The following is a 9,098-nucleotide window of genomic DNA, read 5'->3' as shown; positions in this document are numbered from 1 at the left end:
GCTTGATCGCGCGCGGTCACGCTGGTTGTACACAATGCTATGTACAGCACAGTAAAAATACATCACTAAAATGATCAACATTGTACATATATATGCAGACCAGCAACAAGCACTAACACAAACATTACACTCAAGACCATGATCGGCAAGCTAGAGCAGGACATTGGAGATGCTGTTGCTTCGATAGGGAGAAGGTCACCACGTTGACGTACACGGATATACCCGGTAAGAGAATCCGGTCCCACAACCAGATGCACAACGTACCGGCCTCGCAACGACTTGGCCCACGACCCACTGTTGATCACCATTTCTTACTTCTTCTAGTAATACGTGGCAAGAAATAGTCAAATGACAGGACACAATAGACAAAACGAGCAGGTTTTCACGGCATTTTGCAGGAAAATTGCACGGCTACACATATAGGGACATATTGAGAGATCCTGTGCACGGTCATGGCAGAGATCCAACGGCTAGCTGGTGTAGGCCTACCGGTGCTATGTAAACTTCATTATTGTACCTCCTGATTGCCGGGTAGGTCTGAATCCTCTTTCAAATGAGATAACCAACACATAACAAGAAGACCTATGAAAGGTCCTTCGCTTGACTTGATACCTGTACTTGGAATTCTCGTTTGCATCTCCAACGGGGTAAACTTCGTAGTGGAGTTGGATTCTCCACAGCCGAGTGTAGCGCGCCATATACCCGGTTCTCTTGACACCGACGTCCATGCAGACCACGGAACAGATGCTTCTTGCTGCAGCGGGCATTGCTCTGCGAGCTGTAGATTTCTGTAGCTTGCGTTTTTGTCAACTGTACTCCTGTTGGGCCTCTTGAAATGAAAGTTCTCGTCCTTGCTAGCGATGTCGTAGACCAGAGCCCAGTCATTGATAGTATGTTGGCATATACACGCGTACGGGTAAGTTTAGCTCCATGGCTCGAGCGAGCCCCATTCAACTGATTCAAGAAAATCATGATCAAATGTAATCTCAATCCAGCGTGTAATTACTGTTCAATATTCAGCAGATATTTAACTTAGATAAATTGACCTTTTATTGAGTGTTAGATTTGGTAAGTTGGTATGCTTGTGACAAATCAGCCGCCATATCAGCGGCAATATCGCAAACATAATAATCAACCCGTAACCTCATGCGGCATTCTCGGATATGTTGTCAACAAGAGGGGACCCCCTCAGGAGCATGCGCAGCGCCACGACCACTGCGCTTTAAAAATACAAATATGCAAATTTCACCACAATTTGAACAATTCTGACTGAAGTCACCCTAAGTAAACTGCATATCAAATTTTAAAGCAATCAGACAAGCGGTTTCAGAGAAGAAGATTTTTTACCAAAAACACCAAAAAATGCCCCAAAAATACAAATATGCAAATTTCACCACGATTTGAACAAACTTAAGTGAGGTCACTCCAAGTGAACTGCATATAAAATTTCAAAGCAATAGGACTTGCGGTTTCAGAGGAGAAGGCAGCTGTTGACGGACGACGACGGTGGAAAATCAACCTATTTGATAAGCTCCGCGTTGCTGACAGCGGAGCTAAAAAACAGACAACGTCAGCACAGGGAGAGGGTTTATGGTTTTCGCCACAACTCTAAATGCCATGCTGAAGATACGTTTACAAGGCCCTGCCGGTCAATGGACGTCATCGGACGTTAAAATTGTGCCAAAGAATGCAGTGTTGTATCAATCTTTTAAAAGAAATGTTGAAGATGTGACATGAAAATTCTGTTGTCAACTATTTTTCTCGGAAAATCAACACAGAGAACATTGTTAATGAAATTATTTTTATCTGTGGATTTTATTTAATGGACACCATAGTATATCATGTGTGAATTCCCACCATTTCATAAAATATTAAGTGTGTAAACTGACCACTACAAAGGATTGTTATGAAAGTTCAGAGTCTCTGGATCGAAGCATTCCCATCAGAAAATATCTCAGGATCCAGTGATGTTTCGTTTTGACAGTTTTATGACAGATCAATATGCATCTCAATCTATATGCATCTCAATCTATCCTCAATCTTTTTATTAAATCTGTAATCAGGTAAATATTAAAATCCTCACAACAGGTATTTCCTTCATTTCAAACTCCAGGTTTCCATGAGAATCTGTAAAAGTGAGAAAAAAGAAAGGATTAAGTTTGATATTTGTATACATAACACTATGATTGAGCCATGAACCCTTTCCATTTACAGCATATTTTGCTTCTCTATCTCCTTAAACTCTGTATCTCCTTAAACTCTCCATAGGTACCACATGTCAGTCATTATTTGAAGAGGCATGTGACGTTATTCAATGACAAGGTTGAATTAAGTTTAGAGTTTTGAGATAAGGTACAGAGAGAGCCTAAGGGCTTTGTAGCAACTTAGGCTTTGTTGCAAAATGGATAATTAACTGTCAATGTAAGTGTAGACTGTACAAATATTTCCATAACAACAACACTGATGCAACACATTTGGTCTATGAAGTTAAGAAAAATGTATTTCATCGTTATTTGAAAATGGAAAATTACACACTATGTATGTTCTCTATCACTGTAACAAAATTACAGGGAAATAGAGCCAAAAGTTGCAGACCATATGAAAGGTGATGTATTACTGTGGATCTGTTTTCTTTTCAGAATCATCACCAAGGTTTCCAGTTCTCCTGGCCAGATTCCAGGTTGATCTGTACAGGCATCGAATACAGCAAGAAAATGAGAGAGCTGCAGTTATCAGACAAAAATCTACCACTGCACTACATATTCTTGCTTATATGAGGTAAATAAGGAAACTTTACACGTTTGATCAAGCTAGTCTCAAAAAGTACATGTATTTTTTTTCTTATTAGTATGATGTATTGATGGTTGTTACATTGCATTCATTCATATCTAGTTGTTGATAAACCAGACTGCCATCTGTGATGGGAAAATACTGTCAATTCTAGACCAGTTTTGATGTCTACTTCTACATGCCAATGCAGCCGACTATAATTTGAATTGATCACAACCCTTTATATGGTTGTCGATGTAGTTTTACATTTCATTATGATACTGCTAGGATTTCGTAGAGTACAGCAGGAAATCTGCTAATCACACACTCAGTCATATGACACATACATCAGTGGTTATTATATTTTCTGTATCATGATTGAAAATAGGTTAAATCATTTTCACATGGGATGCAATGGGTGCAGCATTCATTTACAATTTCCAACTTTCATCTGATCATGTAATAGATCAGAAAACGGAAGTTATCTGTTTATTTAAACACATAAGATAAAGTTACTCATGTGCTTGGTGGTCATACCCATACATAAATGATTAATAACATGTGTTGTATTGACATGACAGATCTTAGTAACACCATGATGCCTGTCTATATTCAGGTGTGTGAAAGGCCAAAAAAGGTATGTTTGCTGAGGCAAGTTTTATGAAACATACCATTTTGGAGCGACTCACATTTCCTCATGCAGACAGCCATGCTGTTACCCTCATGACCAGTCAATATGCATATTTTCTTAATATCAGAATATCCTTTCACTTACCTTTATCAGATCTCAGAAAACAAATCAACTGCAGAAAGACTGTGGTCTGAATCTCCTCCAGCATGGCGTCTCATATGATAGCTTGATGGCTTGCATTCAGTGCGGCACCAAACACTATCACACTGAATAGATCAAAGACTGCTGCAGGGAATTCTTCAACAGTATCTTCATTACTGGAAAAAGCAAAAGAGGTATAGAATATTTTTAAATATATAGCACTGATTTTAGACATGTTACTAATTACATCCATCCATTCATGTTGTTTTGTGTTGTGTTGTGTTGCGGGTACAACCCTGAAAATGTTACTGTGAGGGAAGCTTCCGAAGTGCGCAAGAAGTTCTGAAGACATGATTATAGGACTGATACCTCACATGTTAGGGGAGGCAGAACTGAGGAGGGACTTGATAAAATGTTGGCACCTTGAGGGACTTGAAAATATTGTGGGACTGAAAGGGAGGATTTTTTAATTCTCTTTCCCTGTGATTTCTTTGTAATAACACCAGCATTTGTGTATATCTATTAACTTTCAGAGCAGACACCTTGTCACCCATCTCCTTGATGACTTTACCAACATTCAGACAATTAGCAAGGCAACAAACTTACAACATTTCAAGGTTACTAAGATGGCAACATCTTTGGCTGATATACACCCTACCATATTAGCACTGAAGACATGTGAAGCCATCCATTGAGTGGTCATGGTGAATACACGTGGCGGACCCAGAGAATGCCATGGGGGAATAGGGCTAGCTGATATTACAGCCATAATTCCTACACCAGACAAAACATACTATGATTCATCACACTTCAAAGAAAACCTCAAAAGACAAGTAGACCAATACCCCACTGTACATCAACCACAACAAACAAGAGAACAAGTTCACTGCACACAACAACATACACAGTACCAAACAACTAACAGGCAATGTACTCATTGTATGCAGACTGGGCATACAAAGACAACCAGAGGTGAAATTTCATGTCCACAGCTCTTACAGGACAGAGCTGAACACAATACACAGCAAAGTAACAATATGGCTACCAATTATAACATACACCCAAGTCTTCTTTTATACCCTGAAGGGGAAGTCAAACTGTGGGCTCTCCCTCACCACATATCACAATCAACAATTGACAGTCGCATGGGAAGCAATGCATGCACATTGATTTGTTTGATACAAGGCAACTCATTCTGGCATCACATAAACAATCAGACACTCCATGACTACTTACAAACAACATGGATGGATGCCATCCTAACATCACTACGAGAAGGAAACACCTGGTACTACCGAACAGGGCAGAAAACTACAGTTGCAGATGCAGCAAATATACTTTCATATCTCAGTATACAAAACATAAGGCCAGAAATTGCTGTTGACATTAATTGTCACTCCAGATGATTCTTCTGTTTCCCAAACACTTTCTCACCTGTTGTTGACCTTGCCAACCAAACCAGCTACCGTAGTATCTTTATTTTACAAGGAAAGTCCACTTTAGTATTAGCGAGCCAAGATGATCATATTGTGCTTTTCGATAGCCACACACATGGAAATGTTGGTGCTATTGTATTATGCTGTCAAAAAAGAAGAAAGCTTGTAGATAGAATGTTGCAGTACTTTAATTCATTATCAAATTCAACGCAATATACTCTTGGATCACTGACTGTTGTACAATACACATGAGTTTGGCATGCTTCTAGGTGAAGCATTACAATAAGCTAAACGATGGAATACAATTGAAATGTTTCCAGAAAAGTCTTCAGCCCATAAGGTTGATGAAATTTACACATTAATGTGGCTATCCTTTGCAAACTTGAGATGCTCTTATTTCAGTTACAAAAATAAATGAAAATGAAACAAGAAAAATTATTCTGATGTTTTTACATGAGAACTGTTCTTGGTCCTGATTTCTAAATTAATTTTCATGTACATATGTATTTATACTTCTCTCATAATTGTTGGCATCTATAGCATATGGCCAAGGAATATTAAAATCACATTTGATTATTTATTTTGTTATAAGATGGTGTCAAGTCTCTTTGTATGTAAAGTAACTGACTCACGATCAGAATATTGAAATTCTACAGTTATGCTTGTTACATGTATTTATAGGTATCCTACCTGCTACACACTGCATAACCCATTTATCAGTTTGTATGCAAACAACTGAGAATTTATTTAGAAATGAATTGATTTTAAAATTAATACAAACATAATTCAAATTGTAAATTCATATAGTGAACAATGATAAAATCTCCTTACCAATTAGTGCAAATGGGGATGCTTCACCTATTCATTTTGTAGGATCTTCCTCACATCAATCATGATTAGCAAATCCTTTTTAAATCTAAATGTGTAAAGTAAAAAACAAAATACAGCTAATGGATGTCTGTCTGTCATGTGTTCACATCTAGCACATCTAAATATTCAAATATGTCACCCTGATTAACTACACGATTGCAGTCAAAAGAAATAAAGTCTTAGAAACTTTTGGTGGTTAAAAAGTTGTCATTCTTAGATCATAGGCATGCAAAATTATGTCCATGCTTGGATTCACGCCTACACTGTACTCTCATTAATCTATAACACCGAATTATAGGGAGGAATCTTAGATATAGAATTTGACAAAGTATTAAATAGCAAGGTTTACAAATAAGTATTAATATGAACTTACCTGCATCATCCTTGGGTGCTTATATTCATCCAATAGATATGTACAATAAAGAGAAGTGACAGGTATCAAAGCAACCAACTACCAAGTGGTCAGACATAGACCCTGCAAGATTAATGCCCATAGTAATAATAACTTGAGAGTGAATAAATACATGCAGTTCAACAAATTCATGATGAAGTGTTGTCAGGGTTGGCCGTGTATACTAAAACATGACAATCATTTCTTTGATCTCACTTGTCAATTCCATATAAGTAAAAACAGATCTTGCCTGTTGGAAAAATAAATAAAACTGGTATCCTTCGTGAAGAGAATGGGACAAATAAAAATGACCCAATCGCATAGTTCATCTTTCAAGTTTTTTTAGTAACTATGTTGAGTGCATTATCTGCACCTACTTGCTTGGTTCTCAAAATGTGATGAAATTTCAGAAAGTTGCTTTCAAACAACCGCAGTTATGTGAACAATCGACATTAATTTGTTATCTAGTAATTGAATCGTCGGAACTTGAATCAATCTGAAAATCAGCCATATATGGGCTTCGTTGACAAGCATATTGATACTGAAAATCCAGGACATTATCCAGGGTATGGAATAGCCCTGCGTACAGGTCTGTGTGTTCCCGGCGTTATGGTGGAGGCCGTATTGCTGCGAAAACACGCCCTGCCACTCCTTGACGTGTTCTGCTACCACTCCAATGACCAAGCTACCCGAGTGGTAGAGGCTACGGATTCGCAGCAAGAGGCCGTATAACATCGGGAACACAGAGACCTCTTAGCCCTACTAGTATGGCGAGAGTGTCCGGCTTTGGCTACGCCACCTCCCACCTCCAGGAGGTGGGAGGCGGCGTAGCCAAAGCCGGACTCGCCATACTCGTAGGGCTAAAAGAGGTGGGAGGCGGCGTAGCCAAAGCCGGACACTCTCGCCATACTCGTAGGGCTAGGTATGGAATAGAATAAGAATCTGCAGTTTACACACAAAACAAATACATTGAAAATTAATCTTTTGACAGTGACACAGTATCTCAATACGGACAGTATTTGGCAACTGAAATCAAACTCACCCAGCTGGGCCTGGGCTTGCTGCAGTTCCGTGGCCCATAACTTTCCTGACCGAGTTGTGTGTGTGTGTGCATGTGGTCGGGATCCGCAGACTCCGAGCCATTGACTTTAATCATGATGAGCCCGTGGCATTCTGATGCAAAACATGGAATTCAAAACCACTGTCGAAATCTAAGAATCGTAAGGAAACCTCTCCTTGCATGATGTTGCCAACGAAAAGTAATCACTTTCGCTGCAAACCGCAGTAGTAGCTGGACGTTCTTCCGCAGTCATTCCAAATACTCACACGTGTGTTTGTTTCCACGCTTCTCAAGTAATTTTGCACATGCGCAGTACGTTTTGAAGCGATGTTACACTAGCGCCCACGACTGACGATGGGCCTGCATTCGAAGGCTACGCTGTGCAGCTCAGCAGCTGTGATCACGCGCTGCCAGACACAGCGACTGTCGGTTTTTGCAAGTATATGAATATTCATAAGGGTAGTGATGTCAAAAGAAACACCTAACTGGGCGGAGAGAATACCTACGACAATTAGAAGTCACAATTAAAATAAAGAACACCTCGTTTTCAGAATTCCCACAGTTCAATGAACTGTTATTAGATTTCTATATACTTATAGCCCCTAAACTTGTAATTAATATAATGTAAGTATTATATAGAAATAATAACGTGAATAATAATAGGTTCAATTTCCGTTAAAAATTTCACAGTTAGGGTATTTTGGGTCGAAAAGACCAAATATGATATCGATTTCACTGCCCCATGTTTCCATGGTAACCATTTTAGGGGTTGAAAATATCAATTTTTCTAATATCCCATGAAAATTTACTTTGATTGATATGAAAATTACCTAGTGGGGGAATTCGGGTCAGGGAACACAAAAACCAGACCTATTTTAATGTTTCAAGTTGCCATGGTAACTATTTTGGCATTGAAAATGTTCCTTTTTCCCTTATTTCTAATATTATATAGGGCTCAGCCCTTGGTGTCGCGCCAGGGGTTATTAAAGATTGGCAATGTTATGTGTATTGATTCATGATAAACTGTAATTGTTACTTCATAAACGTTTATATGACAACTACCGGTATGCCCAGTTTCCCTCTGATGAAAGCAGTTCACGTACGTACACGACGTCAAACCCTGCAGCAGGGCAGGTGTAGATTTTCTGTAGCGTGTAAAGATTTTGGACAAAAATTGGCAATTTTTACAATGATAACAGCCTATTGCGTTAAACAAGGGACGTATTATGCAATCATTATCGTTGCAATAGTACCCGCACTGCCCACCTTCCACTTGCAAGCTGAAAACTATAGCGTTCCGTCTAAAAACTGGCAATTTTTGAATCTAATTATTGACACAGGGGGCGCTCTTCTATAATTCAATCCCAGCATTCTTTGCGTATGCCCCCGTTCATATGCACGACAGTTTTCTCCCTTTATCTATATTAACGATATTTTGTATCGGCGACAAGGTGCATAATAACATTTACTGGCTAATAAAAGAGGTATATTTTATAAAAGGCATGTTATATAATGGTAATTTGTTTCGTATTTGTTTATTTACGAGTACTCAAAAAAAAAAAACATGGCGGCGCCCATCCCACGAAAGAAGGGTACACTTCCGGTTACTCGCATAGTATATTATGAATAAGCGCATGCGTAGTCAGTAAGCCGCTGGCGCGACTATTAAAAATGTACTCGGACATAAATCCGGTATTTTGGGAATAACCTCATTATTATATACCTTTTTAATCCAATTTTACCTCGAAAAAATCAAAATTAAAGCTTTTTTGGGGATGACCGTCCTGCACTGCACTGAGT

The 9,098-nt window shown here is 38.9% G+C and overlaps 1 long non-coding RNA gene across 3 annotated transcripts; it reads right to left on the bottom strand.

Moving 5' to 3' along the window:
* Positions 1-1,796: 1,796 nt before the first annotated feature.
* Positions 1,797-7,601, bottom strand: LOC139131471 (uncharacterized). Of its 3 annotated transcripts, none has more exons than XR_011552131.1 (6): positions 7,281-7,601; positions 6,221-6,322; positions 5,809-5,893; positions 4,976-5,120; positions 3,545-3,717; positions 1,797-2,127 (listed from the first exon to the last, which is right to left on the bottom strand). It is a non-coding gene; the product is annotated as an uncharacterized lncRNA (long non-coding RNA). The 3 variants fall into 3 exon arrangements; XR_011552132.1 differs by having other exon boundaries at positions 3,545-3,709; XR_011552133.1 differs by lacking the exon at positions 5,809-5,893 and having other exon boundaries at positions 7,281-7,600.
* Positions 7,602-9,098: the final 1,497 nt, after the last annotated feature.

The sequence above is a fragment of the Ptychodera flava genome, chromosome 4, assembly GCF_041260155.1.
Source record: "Ptychodera flava strain L36383 chromosome 4, AS_Pfla_20210202, whole genome shotgun sequence".
In the NCBI taxonomy this organism is placed as follows: domain Eukaryota; kingdom Metazoa; phylum Hemichordata; class Enteropneusta; family Ptychoderidae; genus Ptychodera; species Ptychodera flava.
This window is presented reverse-complemented; position numbering and strand designations above follow the sequence as displayed.